Below are 16,088 nucleotides of genomic sequence, written 5' to 3' on the forward strand. Positions count from 1 at the left end.
TACCATATTTTGGAGATTTTTTTCTTCTACAACAAGGCATGACTTTTCCCTATAAATAAGGCCCCAAGCTTCATCAAAAAGAGAACTTCTAATTGCAAAATACTTCATAGAGATCCTAGAGTACTTCATTGGTGCAAGGAGTTGGAGAAGGATTTCAAGAACATCAAGAACGACAAGGATTCAACCCACGGGTTTTATTTGCTTTAGTTTTATGTTCAAATTGTCTTCCCTTCAATCTATGTTTTTAGCTTATTCAATTATGTGTAACTAAACTCATAGGATTCTAGGGATGTGTTAGTAACGACTTTGGTTATACAAATTCCTTTCTCTATTTAATATTCGTTTTGTTTTTACTTTGTTTCTTCCCTAAGTAGTTTTGATGCTGCATGATTGAGTGACACAATCGTGTATGATTTAATATAACTTGCTTCATAAGTGTGACAGAGTTCTAGCGAGTTAGATTCACTTAGTAGACACTACAGTTAGCTTCCCTTAAAACGACACTTGTTAATTGAGAGTGAGGACTTTTCAAGGGTCTTAGGAGCTTTTTGGAGTTACGTGTTAGGATTGACAACTCTAATCTTGTAATCAACGTTTGTATCGCATGAGCATAAGCTAGGTGACTCGTCCTTTCGAAGTATAAACTGTGCTAGGGTATTGTAGTTGGAATTTTGTATAACCATAACTATGAACACACATCCCTGGGATTCCCTTATCTCTATTGTCTTCCTCTTGATTTATCTGCTTTTAGTTGATCTATGCTCTTATTTTTTTCAGTTTTTCAAAAGTTCTCAAAACCTAATTGTTTTTCCAAATAGTATTTGAATCTTAGTAGAGGATAGACACTTTGTGTTCGTCTTCCCCGTGTTTGATATCCGATACTAACCTTTAGCTATACTATATAGTGCTAATCAAAAGTGCATCAGCCACCAGATTTACCCTGTTTTCTAAGTTTCCTCTTTTAGTAACTGTTTACTTTTCACATGTCTCTGAGATACCTTTTCCCCTACTTTCACGAACACAACCACATGTCTGTCATTTTCACGCCTACTAGTCAGTAGAGTACCATCTTTATTTCTCGCCTAGGTAGAATCTCAACCCCAAAAGCGTGGTAGCTAACCAAACACCCAGGAATATGACCGCAGTTATCTGGACGTGTCCATCCCTCGTGGGATTCGACCCTTACCTCCACTATACTAGCCAGTAGAAGTGGGTTGAGGAAATTTATTTGATACCAGGTTTCGGTTGTCGTGCCAACGACTCAGCTAGGTTGGGAATCTTATCCTGATCAGTTGGATACACCCCTGCATTTGTACACCCGACCGAAAAACCTAATCCATCAGGTCACTATATTGCTATGAAATGAAGCTCGATTAGGAAATGTCTCACCAGTGCAATCTTAAATTATAGAATTTGATAAGCAATATCTTAAGTCTCATTATGAGAAGTGGTATTTATACATTCTTTAATTTTTTTTTTGTTTTGTGTGATGTAAATTTGCTTTATTTTTTAGTTTGTTGTATATATTTATGATTATAGATTTTAAATGATAATATTGTTTATCATTTTATAATAATTATTTAATAATGTAAAATAAATGTTATAAAAATAAAATGGATCATGCATCGCACTTATTTATTTGGTTTAATATTATTAATTAATAACAACTATACTAATTTTAAATTATGTATAATTTAAAAGTAATAAAACATCTAATAATAAGTTAATTGAAGATATATCATACAAAATACAGTAAAATGATTTAAATATTTACATGAAAAATACTTTCATTAAATAATAAATTAATAGATGATATACATTTCAAAATTAATCTTATCACATTTAAAATATTCAGATAATAAGAGAACTCACCTTGTCTCATAATTAAATATTCATAAATTTGCCAACCTTACAATCTTCTATGTAATCATTCAATTCCAATATTTAGCAAATCGAGAGTATAATTAATGTTATAATTAATGTTTTAAAATTTATGACTGTTTTAATTAGTTTAGTAAGACCAGTTTATGCGTGTGTGTTTATATACAAAGTTTATTCTTTAAATATTTAATAATTTTCATTATCAGTTTTTAATTGTTTTTTTTACATTTATTGGTAATAGTGTTTCATTATTGAATTATATACTCCTTCGTCCGTGAAATATTGTCCAGTTTTATTATTTCGGTCCGTCCACAAAATGTTGTTTACTTTGCTTTTTTTCCATTTTGGTAAATGGTCTCCACTTTCCACTAACTCATTACACTCACATTCTATTATAAAACCAATATATAAATGTGAGACCTACAATCTACTCATTTTTCTTCACATTTCTTAAAACTCGTGTCGAGTCAAACATAGACAACATTTTGCAGACTGAGGAAGTATATTTTTAGTTATATATTGTGATGTGTGTTTGCAGTTTAGTTTTTGCAATATGTAAAAGATTTTTATTACTAATATTTATGGATTAATTATAATAAATGACATTTCATTTTATATTTATGCTACATAATTATTTGGTATTATATAGATTTTAAATAAAAATATAATGTGTCGTACATAGCACGGGTGAGATACTAATAAAATCACAGTAAGTCAAACGTATACACGTCATAGTCTGTCAAACGAAATGTATACCCGAAAAAGCTTGATTAGTGACCAACAAGGAAGTAAGATTCAAAATACTCAAAATGTAGCACACCCACTATTGTTATGAATTACTTCTTCCGTCCCTGAAAATTTATCCCATTTTTCCATTTCCGTATGTCCCTCAAAATTTGTCCAATTTCACTTTTGCCATTTTTGGTAGTGGACCTCATATTCCATTCACTCATTTTTACTCATATTTTATTATAAAATTAATATATATAAAAGTAGGACCCACAATCCACTAACTTTTTTCAACTCACTTTTCATTAAATTTCTTAAAACCTGTGTCGGGTTAAAGTGAGACAAATTTTGGTGGACGGAGGTAGTATCAAATAGTAAAAAATGACATGTACTTACTCATACTCACAGTTTCACTTTATGTGATGTTTTGTTTAACTTATTCATTATGTATTTTATACTCTCTTATTATATATGAGGATTTGTTTTAGGCATAATATTTAAATAAATAATATTTATTAAATTTAATGGGGTAAATAAAGTATGAGAGATGAAAAAGTAGGGGGAATAAAGAGAGAATAAAGTAAAAAAGAAGAAATAAAATAAGAAAGATAAAGGTTTTGCTCTTTAACCAAAAAAAGAAATCAATCACTTATGGTGGGAAACCTTAAATGGAAAGTTGATCGCTTATAGAGAGAGCAAGGGAGTATTAACTAGGGCTGGGAAAAATACTGAAATACCGAAATACCGGCCTTATCATACCGAAAAAATACCAAAATACTCCAATTTACGGTATATCGTAATTTTCGGTAAGGTATAATACCTTATCGAAAGATTTCGATAAGGTAATGGTATGAATTTTCATATAGCGCGGTATATCGCTATGTATCGAAATTCGGTATATACCATAAATTGAGGTATATACTGTAAAATATAAATATAATTATATATAAAATAATTTTTATATATTTTTAAATTATAAACTCTATTGTTAAATTTATATAATTATAAATAAAATATATTTAATATACTTTTTAAATTATAAAATATAAATAATATTATAAAAACTCAAATTATCTATTTTCATTGATGTTGAAAGTCAGGTATACTGCCGGATCAAAGTGTGTCAATATTTAGAGGACAGAGGTAGTACATATTAGTATATAAAAGCCCTAACAATAATTTAAATAAGCTGAAAATTTAGTTTAAAATAAAATTTTGAAAATTTAGCCCCTATTTATGTTCATTTCTACGTCCACCCTATAATACAGCTTATAGCAACATATAACCAATAGAGAACATAGCACCATGTATTCCGTGTAATACATATATCAGTTCAGAATCGTAACATCACATGATTCACATATTTATCACATCATATATGTAAGCCCCAACAGTAAGCACATAACTTCATTATAATTTAAATTCCCACATATCATCTCAAAAAGAGATCTAGCATTTGAACAGAAGAGTAAGCTACCTTGATAATGAGCTTTTTTAGGCTAGTCGATCTTTTATCTTTCTAAAATACTCGATGGTCTTGTTCCTTGATCGAATAAACAAGACTCACACAATGCAAAAGACAATTAGTCTATCAATATTTGTTTTTAAGTACTTAAATCCTTTTTACTGTAATGTTTTACTTTCTGTAACTTAGGCACTTAGGTATTCAGTCATAGAGACTAACTGGCCATTATTTTTTTAAGTTTAACTCAAACATTATTAAGTATTGATATCAAAAACTCTAGTTGATACACAGATCAATTTTTTTTATACTAAACTATATTAACTCTTTATTTAATTTTAAAATTTCCCATTAGGTCATGCTAACTTTTTTTCTCTTTTGTGTTTTCCGTTCCCGTTTTTGTTGTATTCCAGGTATGAATCATATAAATGAAATATGCTAATTAATCTTAATCGTTTTCTACAGTGGTGGTAAACGAAATATACTGATCAAGTGTGAGATGAAAGAAACAGATACTGATTATACAAATTAGCAAATAAGTATCCACATAATGCAAAACAAAGTAAACAATCATGCAATATCAGTATTCAGAACATGCAATATGAACAAAAAACAGATAAATAAATCAAGTAATGGCATTTACCACCACTGTAATGTTATCTGTACTTCAAAATAGGGGTGGGAATTCGGTCGGTACGGTTCCGACCGAACCGATTAGTCGGTTAATCGACTCCCATTTTTCACGAAATTCAGAACCGAAACCGAACTATGTCGGTTCGGTTCCTCAAGGAACCGATCGGTTCGGTCTTCGGTTCCAACAAAGGAACCGAACTCAAGTGTAATATAATACATTAAGTAATAAGTCGTGAAATTAAAAGGACAAAAAGTCAAAAACCATGATTCCATTCCATCATCAAAAACCAAAATTCCAAGAAAGTTTACAAAACTAAACCCAAAACCAATATAAACCAACATCATTCATCAAACTAACTTTTACTTTTCTAAAACAATAATAATAAAACTAAAATAAATATATAAAAATTAAATATTTAGAAAATAACGGTTATTCAGTTCTAACCTTTCAGTTTTCGGTTAGAACCGTAACCGAGATTAGCTTAAACTTAATAACTGGAACCGAACCTTAACCTTATATTTTCGGTTCTCGGTTAACTGAAAACCGAAAAAATAAGGCTCGGTTCTTGGTTAACCAAGAACCGAGAACCGTTTCCCCAGGCCTACTTCAAAATGCAATAATCCCTCCGTTTCATAGTAATTGAGTCATTTTGTCATTTTGATACGTTCCATAGTAGTGGAGTCATTTCTTTTTTTAGTAAAAGTCAACCTATTTGTTTTCTGTTACTTTATACTCTCTTCATCTCACTACCTTTTTCATTTCCTACTTTATTCTTCCTTTACTTATCCAACTTAGCACAATTTTTCTTAAATTGAGTACCAAAAAGAAACGCCCTCACTACTGTGGAGCGGAGGAAGTATATTTTAAGTGACTAAAAGTCATTTTTAGTCCTAATTATATGATGATTTTAAAATTTTAGTCCAGAACATTATCTTTTGAATTATTGCATTCTGAACAAATGCAAACGCTCCAGATTTAGTACATTTTGTACGGAGCCATAAAAAATTAGCGATCAACGCTAGTGGGTTTGGACTAACAACTTTTAATTAGAATATTTAAATTATTTAAAAAATAATATTATTAGCTTTTCAATCAAATAAAAAAATGTACTCCCCCGTCCATCGAAGATGACTCACTTTCCTATTTTGTTTTTCCAATAAAGATCATTACTAAATTTGGAAACACATTTTATCTCTACTTTATTCCCTCTTTTTTATTTTACTCTGTCCATTTAACACACAAAATAAAGTTGCATAAAATCTTTTGCCTTGCAAGGAAGTGGTCATCTTCCTTGGGACAGAGGTAGTATCCGCCACCTGGAAGAATAGGGAGAAATGTAAGTTTTGTGTCTCACATATATGACATGTGATAAAAGTCTAAATAAAATTGAATTTTAGTATAATATAAATATTTGGTATCAGACACATTTTACCCTAATTAATTGACTAACAATTAATTAATTAAATAATCATATTATATTTTTCCAAAGAGAATATATATATGAATATATGTGTGTGCCGTTGATCGTCATTAATTGGCAAAGATTGAATGCATAGTCTTTATGTAATGAATATTTCATTCCCTTGGCTATTAAGGAAAGAAACCTTCATACATATTATTATTATGATTTGATTGTGATCAATTATCTTCTTGATCAATAAGAAACACATATATTGATTATTTTAATAGTCTCTTTGATGGAAAGGGCTAATGTTTTAGAATTAGAGTTTGTCCTCTCTCTGCCTATAAATACAAGTGTGGGATCCCATCAAATCACACACATTAAGAGAACACATAAACGAAGGAAAGAGAGAGAAACAAATCCTTGGAGTTGCGCCACTACGCCGGAAAAGGTTCAAGGAAATCGTCTCCTCCTTCCCCAATCGCTTCCGCTATGGATCGCCAAAGTATATCTCGATCTTATTATGCTTATGGTTTACGTGAAATACATATTGTTGAAGATCTTGCTTTATTTATATTCAATTATGTATTCTTGAATATATGATGATAAATAATGTCCAATATGTGGTATCAGAGCATGGTTGAGAACCCATGTATTTTCGTATTAATGAAAACCATACTTTTTGAATTTATTTTTGAAAAATTGTTGTGATTGATTCGACTGTTATTAAAACATACTCGAGCATATTATGACTTCAAATTTTAGTTAATTGTGTATTACGTATTTATGAATTCAATGTGCGTTAGGCTCCTTTGCACCCTAAGTGTCCTATTTCCTTCTTAATCTCAGTCCTTGGATCCTTGAATTGGATGGTTGTGATCAATGCATTATTAGTCTATAATGTTGCATTATTAGCCGTTGTGCATTATTAGAATGAAAATGTGCATTATTAGTCTATAATGTTGCATTATTAGCCGCTGTGCATTATTAGAATGAAAATGTACATTATTAAATGACACGTGGCATTAATCTAACCGTCAGATGACAAAATCGTGGGGCTAGGATTAAGAAGGAAAAAAGACAAAAGATATGAAAATGATTTGAATACATCCCTATATATATATATATATATATATATATATGCATCTTACTATTTGAAGTTTTATGCTTTGATTCGGAAATTCTTTATAGAAAATTGTATCTTTATGAATATTTAATTTGATTCATATAACTTGGTTATGAATTTTATCAGTAAATTACTTTGTCAACTAAAGGTTGTTTATTTTGTGATTATACTTGGGCCATGTTTGGTCGACGGGAAAGTAAAGTTGGCAAGGAAAATGATTCCTGGGAAAATGAATCCCGAGAATATGATTCCTAGTAACTTTACTTTCCTGTGTTTGGAAAATATCAAGATTTTAAATTTATATTTAATTTAAACACCAAACTAAAAATACACTTATTATTTTATTTATAAAAAAGAATAATTGTAACGCCCCGAATTTTCGTGCGCTTACTTTTGGACAGGAAATTCAAGTTTAAGTGCTACTGTTATATAAGTGAAACAACATATGGAATTTACGTACATATAAATGTGTATTTGGGAATACACGCCTATGTGGTACATATCGAGACTTTTTACATCACATTGCAGAATGAAAATGCTACAATTAATACTTTTTAAGGAGCTCAAGAATCAAGGATATGCTAACAACAAATGAATGGAAATGAGGATTTAATGGGAATAAGTACAACTTCTTTACAAAGGTCACTCTACATCATCAAACCAAAATTAGCAAAGAGATAACTACAAATCTTCATTGAGGATCCTCTCTACACACATCTCGATTCTTGATCCCCACTCCATGCCAAGGAGTCAATTAGTAGTCTCCTAGAGATAGCATGAGTTGTCTCTTAACCTGCCAAGGAAATTCCCAAAAATAGTTAGATTCCTTCTTCAACAAAAACCAAGGGAAAATGTTATTCAAGGAAATGGTAAGGAGCCATTTAAAGATTTTGCAAGAGTGTTTGCAAGGAGACAAGGAATGAGATATCACAAATCTTCCCAAAGTAGATGTAATGACAATTGGATAAAGAATGATGAGTCATCCCCTTAATCTAAAGAGTGAAAAGTCCTTTTCTACAACATGGTTAATTAAGGAACTTGATCACCAAGCATAACACCTTCCAAGACTTTCACCAAGAAGGTAAGGAAGCCTTTATCAAGATTCAAAAAGAGAGATGAACAATTAGCTCAAAAGGGAATTTGGTATCTTCCCCAACAAGCCAAAAGAGTTGGCTATATAAAGAGCCATACCACACCTCTTGCTTCACCTTTTTACCACTTAGAAACTTCTCGGCAAAGAGTAGCAAGGAATGAGAGGAGAGGGAGGAAGCTCTTGAGCTGCCCAACAATTAAGGAATCACCAAAGCAAGGTAATTCTCCCCAACATCCTTTACGTAAATAACATTCATATAGATTTCGACATAGCAAGCTATAGATGAGAACTTAGAACCATAGATGCCCAAAATTTGGAAAGATCAGTAGCAAGGATTTTAGAGCAACAAACATAGTTAGCCTCAATTACTTAAGCAAATGACAAATGCTTTGAAGATGATAATTCCAGTGAGCTCTCAAGAATTTAGAAAAAATAGTAGAAGGCTTTCTTTAGCAATCACCTAGCATCAAGTAATAAACTTTCAAGAACTAGTATAAGCTAAGTAGGAAGACTTAGCTTAGTGCTAGAAGCTGTTCGGCGAGAGGCTCGACGGAGGAGGCGAGCGGCAGGGAGCAGCGACAGCGGCAAGGACAGCCGCTGGACGCCAGCTCGACGGAGGCAGTAATGTCGCCGAAGATATCTCTGCTGTCACGAGAGGCAGCTGAGGCGGCGCTGGATTCGATCGCCTCTGATCCGATGGAGAGATCGGAGGATGGTTACGGAGTCGCCGAGGGAGAGAGGAAACTCAGCTGTGAACGAGAAACAGAGAGAGAAGACCGACGGGAATCACCGGCGATAGGGAGCGCCGGCGATTCGATCGGTGATGGACGGCCGACGGTGGTGGAGCTGGACGGCGAGAGTGAGCTCGACGGGAGCCGGAGACGGCATGAATCGCCGGTGAGAGGCGCTGCCGGAGCAGCAGCGCACCGACGACACGAGGGTGACGGCGATTTCGCCGGTGAGAATGGGAGAGTGCCGCTGATCTCTAAATTAGGGATTTGATTTTAAGAAAGGTGTTTGGAGGAGGAAGTACCGATGGAAATGTGAGTATATTTGGCTGCTCCTTTTATTAAATAAAGTGGATTCCTTAGTGGATTAATTAGGATTGGGGCCTGACAATTTAATTTAGCTTGGGCCTAAATAATTAAACGGAGTGCTGGAATGTTGCTATTTAATTGTTGGTTTGGGCTTTAACAAGTTGAGTGGAATAAAATGTACTCAAGAGAATTTAAGTAATAGTGGGCCAAGAGTTTTGCTTGTTGGACTATTGCAACTAATTGGAAGTGGGCCGAGATATTTTAAAGGGGAATGGAGCATGGACCAAGATTAGTAATTGGGCCAAGAATTATTTATGTTGGATCGGATTTAATTTAAGGACTTGAGTTGGAGCTCAATCAATTAATTCCCGAATAAATTACTAAGTTTCCGAAGATGGAAAATATTGAAATTGGAGAAGCGAATGAGCGGCCTTAAGAAAATTCAAAGAAAGGATTTAGAGAGGGATTTTCCATGAATCCATACTGTAGTAAATAAATACCCAAGTGATTATCTTTGAGAAAATAGAGATTTCCCCGAAATTAGTGAAGTGAATAATCAAACCTTATGAAGTAGTGAAGCCCGAGGTAGGATTAAGAAAATCCTATAAGCCGAGACTAAGATATAGGTGTTATCCAATAGGATGCATGCATTGTTTTCTCATGAGAAATATTTCAAGTACTAATTAGCGTGCTACGCTATTTATTTTCAAAGGATATTTTGCTCGAGGGCAAAGTGAGGCCAACACGAGAGTTTTTATTTGGAGATAAGCATATCAGGTGGGCTTTCTTTTAATATCCAGCACTATAGTGTGGATATAAAGCAAATACTTTGAAGTTATGAAAAATCATTTTTCTCAAAATGGAGCAGTGATTTTTTTTAAAGTTGTTGTCATGCCATATAATGTTTGTTTTGAGGCCTATCTGTTGGGGTTGTAGCCCGCGGGTTTTGGCGATGCCAACCCGAGTTTAACGAATTCGGTTCCCAATAGGACCGCATATCCTGTTCGGAATAACGTGCACGCAAGCCGTGAGCCATCAGCTAGTTGGCCGGCGATGTGTCCGCTGAAGGTGGCCACCTTCACGGTACACGATTCTCAGATAAGGCGAGGATCCAAAAGAACTTAGATTGATCAATCGAACTTTTAGCTCACACAAAGAATTTAGTATGCTCGGGCCTTTTAAGAAAAACCCCCGTGTGATACTGTGGATGGATGACAACTATATATTGTATGTTTTGTTTTCGGCATGTGTCCACTGAGTACTCCTGTACTCAGCCCTACATGTATTTATAAATGTGCAGATTTAAGCAAGGGGGCGGAGGCGTGCTGATCAGAGTCGATGCTACTTAAGAAAATAAGTGTGGATCTCTCGACGCTTCGTGTCTTCATACGCGAAGTCGTTCTCTGGACTTTTTCCGCTGCAGTTTGTTAAGAGAGAATAGTAAACTCTCAACATCGAAACTCTGATTCATTTTGATGAAATGCTATTGTCATTTGAATCCTTGTATTTGAATACTTGGATCCTATCTTATGATATTGTTTGACTTTTCAATGTGCAAGTTCCATTTCCATTTCTTCCTAATTCCTTTAAATCCTTTTATTAGTCGCGATTTACCCGCTTTCGCTATCTTTAGCAAAATGCGGTCGTGACAATAATAATATAAAATTCTTAATAAACTATTAATTACAAATAATAATAATTATATTATTATATTTATTATTACAATGGATAGTTTAAATATGGATTATCTATCATAATATAAAATAATACATATAATTATAGTTTGAAATATTATACTCATTTATAATAATAATAATAATAATAATAATAATTATTATTATTATTAGTATTATAATTGTAATATATAAGGATGTTATAAGTGAATAAATTTAATAAATGAAAATTACACTATAACTTTATTGATTAATTATTAATTTATAAAAATAATAATAATTATTTATCATACGATTTATATTATATAATTATATTTTAATTATTTAATAAATTATTAATTATTATTATGAATTATTATAACATAAGTTATAATTATGATAATTTTAATCATAGTTATTTATTTTCTAAAATTAAGTAGTATGATTTATATTTTTAAATTATTTTTAAAACATTCTAAATAACTAAGAATAGCTAGGATTCAGAATCCTGGAAAATTGTACTAACTTTCCTTAGTTCTCGGATTCTGATTACTTTCCCAATTTAATTAAAAACTAAAATAAACACACGAATTTAAAATTTAAGGAATCAGATTACTTTCCCAGACAGAATCCTGACAACCAAACATGGCCTTGGAGTATTATACATTAAGCGAGTGTATGCCTCTCAAATTCTCTCTCATAAATTCAAGAGATTGTTATACAGTAAGTGTGTGTTTTAAATTCCAGATATTGTTATACACTTTTATGTCAAATTTAATGATGCCATAAATTTGAAATATATTATTTCCAAATTGATTTTGTTTAGGTATATAGAATTGATTTGGGTATGTTAATTGTGTTATATGCACGCTTATCATGTTTATATTTAGTTGATGAATTAAGTTTGTAATTTTGTTTACATAATTGTGCACGTATTTTTGAGAATTGCTATTGAATTGAATTAGTTCATGTGATTTCAGTTTATATGATATGGAATGCACGATTACATAATTCAGTTCATGTTTTAATATGTACCTTCTTATTATATTATGTTTATTTTGTCATCACCAAAGTGAGGCAAAATAAGAAGAGTCTATAATCAAACTCATATAAAAATTTGTTTAAGCAATTAATCACTATACATTCTTGATTATATTATGTTTATTTTGCAATCACCAAAGTGGGGTAAAATAAGAAGAGTTTATAATCAAGTTAATATGAAAATCTATGTATGCAATTAATCACCATGCTTGTTGTGACTATTCATTATCTAAATCGTTTGTTTGTCATAAAAGGTCTAGATTCCCAAAGGAAATAGTCTTTGCGACATAATGAACACTAATGAAGTTAATAATTTAAATTGGTGTTGATTACCCAAAAGTAACACCAATTTATTATTACTCAATTATTGAACTAAGATATGGATATTAAAAGCATGATTTTTATTATTGTATGAAGACTATCCAAAAGAGTTTTCATAATTGCCTGATGATATGAGTTTTCAAATTAATGTTTGAGTTATTATTCAAAGCTTTTATATGTGAGCATTGATATTTTAATTGTTCCTATAATGTAAAACATCTTTTTTTCTACTAGTATGTTTATCTCAAATTTCCTCAACTTAATGGAACTAACTTCTTGAATGAAAGAGAAACTTAAGTTCACTCTTGGAGTAATGGACTTGGACCTAACACTGTTGAATGATAAGCCAATTATCTTATGATCAAAGTAGTTGGCTGATTGCCCATAATGCTTGGGAAAAATCTAACAGGACTAAGTTTACAATTCATTAGAATGTTCGTTGCAGATAAAGTCTCTCAACGACTGACATTGCAAAAGAATGTTTGTAGAATGTTGAGGATCGCTTCACAACTGCATATAAAGTTTATTGCAGGAAAACTTATGAAGGATCTCATGAGCATGCAATATAATGGTTCTTGGACTATGTACGAGCATGTGATGGACATAAATAACATCTCTTCTAAGCTGAAATTAGGATTATAGGTGAATGAGGATTTCCTTGTACACTTGACCCTAATTTCCTTATCTCCTCAATATGGACCATTCCAAATTGATTCACTATAAAAGATTAGTGGACTCTTAAAGAATTGGGAAACGTATTGGTCTAGGAGGAGCATAAGATGAAGAAGTATGGAATGGGTGCATCTCATGCTCACATTGCAACCGAAAGAGCGTCTAAAAGATAAGATTCATTCGAATTTATCATTCTTATGGCATAAAGAAACTGGATCATATTTATAGTGAAAGAATTAAGAGGCTTATAAAGGATAATATTCATTTGGATTTAGACTTTATAAGCATTACCATTTGTGTGGATTATATTAAATGCAAACAAACCAAACACAACTAAAAATGCCACAAGAAGCAATGAGCTCCTTAAAATTATACATACAGATATTTGCGGACCTTTTGATGTCTCAACTTTTGGTGGAGAAAAATATTTTACCTTTATTGATGATTTTTTCGCATTATGGATTTATTTATTGTAAGAAAAATCTCAGGCACAATTGAACATTTTATGACTGAGGTTGAAAGGCAATTAAATAGAAAGGTGAAAATTATTCGATCTGATAGAGGTGGTGAATTTTTTGGTCGTACCACTAAAATAAGTCAATTACATGGACCTTTTGCCAGATACTTAGAAAAGCATGACACTTATGCTTAATATACTATGCCAAGTACGCCTCAACAGAATGATGTTGCTGAGAGACGAAACTGAACTCTCATGGAAATGGTTAGAAGTATGATAATTCTACCTTACCCATAAATTGTGAATTTATGCTCTTGGAACCGCTATTTATGTATTAAACTGAGTTTTTAGTAAGGTTGTACCAAATACTTCCTTATGAACTTTGGACAGGTAGAAAAACCCAATTTGCAGCACCTTATATAGATTAGATTGGATCTTCACCAAGTCGATGTGGGACAAAATTTTAGAGAGTTTTAACAAGACGAAGCTGAAGTGAGAGGAACAAATATGTCGAGCCCCACGTCTGGCATGGCTCCACCGGAAGGCGACGATGGAGGGTTGCTCAGATAGTTAATAGTTGGCAGGGACCATCCTCTGCGAAGTCTAACGATAAAGTAGGAGACCCCTCAATATTATTTTTCATTTCTCAATATAATTTTCAAAATAATTTAAATATTTAAATTTAAATTTGATAATCCAATCAAATCTCACTTAATTGTCGTTGACCGTAAAAATAGACTGCTCCGTCCAAAATGGACTGAATCCGTATCATTTTCATTTATTCAAGATGCAATAATTTAAAAGATATGTTCTAGACTAAATCGTAATATCACCTTATGTTTACACTACAAAAAACTCGCCAATTAGTGAAATTTCTTCAATTGACAGATTAGTGACAGATCAAGTTTCGGCAGATCCTTTAATAATAAACTTGTCAGTAAAATTTTTAGTGACAAATTTTTCCGTCACTAAAGTAACTATGACGGAACCACAGGCTACTGCTTCGCATTAATGCCAGATTTATCTGTCACTAATGACTGACACTTTTCAGTCGGTAATTCTAACCTGTCACTAATTAGTGACTAACACTTTTCAGTCAACTAATTTTGTGACTAGTTGTTAAGCTATTTTGGATGCAGTCACTAATTTTATCACTATTTTGCATTTTTTTTTAGTGTTAATACCTTAAATGACCTTTATTCTGCTTGAAGTCCACATGCAAATTATGTATTCAACAAATGTGCAATATTAGTTAAGATAGACTTCAAAATGAAAAGAAGCAAAATAAATCAATCAAAGAATACAATTTGTAAACCAACCTAATGTTACTTGAAATGACTTCTTTCGTTTCACTATAAGTGATATGCTTCTTTTAAGCAATCGTATTGAGAAAATGATTTTTAATAATTGAGTGAAACATAATAAAATAAGAGATATAAGCGATATGCTTCTTTTAAACAATCGTATTGAGAAAATGAATTTTAATAATTGAGTGAAATATAATAAAATAAGAGAGAAAATAATGGAGATAAGAAATACAACTGAGTCATCATTTAGTTTTGGAAATATGTTAAGTATGAAACAAAAAGCTGATTCGGTACACTAATTAAATGATAAGTTTATGTCACGTTGAGACAACCCATCTATATCTACAAGCATCCACTTAAAGGAAAATAAAGGCATTGAAATAAATTAACAATAAATTGGTAATATTTTTTTTGTGCACCATCTAAAAAGGGAGGCCTCCAAGGAACTTTAGTTTCAAATATTTTTTTCTTCTTTATTGTTCTTTTCGGCAGACATTGCTTTCAGTCATATTAAAGACATTAGTTTTAATTTTATTTAATACTCAGTAAACGACGATTTATGATTTATTTGAATTTTTTTTGTAAAAAAAGTTATGATTAGGAATGTGGATTGGTGTAATCGATCCAAAACAATTTCGTAGAAATTATATTCAGCTATTTTTAATTTTTGTTAATCCAGCTAAATGGAGTTTGGGCTAAAATAAATCATAATAATAGGCGACTCGATCTGCAGAAGAAAAATATTTTTATAACCTATATAGACTTATGTTACATATCACAAAAGATTGCAGTGTCTGTGCAAAAGTTTTTTTACCTAAGAAAATTAACGATGCCAGTATGCTATGACACTAAAACATGATCTAAAGTTAGATATATATATTTTTTGCTATCAACTGCAATATGTTTGAAGTTTAGTACCCACTCTGGCCCAAAGTTGTAACGCTTCGACTTTTTCTATCTCTTTTAGATTTCTCGAAATGAGGTCGAATTTCAAACCGAAATTTTATTTTGTTTCTTATTCTCAATAAAGCAATTATTTTGCATTTTTGATCGAGACACAGGAATAGATAATTTTTGGGCCTAAAGAATTAATGTCCATTTACGTCTTTGTAGGAGTCCAATTTTGTTTCGTTATCTTGAGAGCCCAAATTCGAATAGTATTTCTTTTAGCCAAATAAGATTTCTCCTCTTCACTCCCGACGTGGCGTGACTTCACGCAGATTCTCCAGCTGTTCCACTTCTCTTCCATTGCAGGTGTCACTTCCATCGAGAAT

The 16,088-nt window shown here is 32.0% G+C and overlaps 2 long non-coding RNA genes across 2 annotated transcripts; one reads left to right on the top strand and one right to left on the bottom strand.

The window, feature by feature from the left end:
* Positions 1-7,828: 7,828 nt before the first annotated feature.
* Positions 7,829-8,838, bottom strand: LOC125223305. The gene is made up of 2 exons (XR_007176693.1): positions 8,431-8,838; positions 7,829-8,027 (listed from the first exon to the last, which is right to left on the bottom strand). It is a non-coding gene; the product is annotated as an uncharacterized LOC125223305 (long non-coding RNA).
* On the top strand, positions 8,419-10,915 carry LOC125223306. Its single transcript, XR_007176694.1, has 3 exons — positions 8,419-8,544; positions 10,077-10,141; positions 10,665-10,915. It is a non-coding gene; the product is annotated as an uncharacterized LOC125223306 (long non-coding RNA).
* Positions 10,916-16,088: the final 5,173 nt, after the last annotated feature.

Source organism: Salvia hispanica, chromosome 4 (genome assembly GCF_023119035.1).
Source record: "Salvia hispanica cultivar TCC Black 2014 chromosome 4, UniMelb_Shisp_WGS_1.0, whole genome shotgun sequence".
NCBI lineage: Eukaryota > Viridiplantae > Streptophyta > Magnoliopsida > Lamiales > Lamiaceae > Salvia > Salvia hispanica.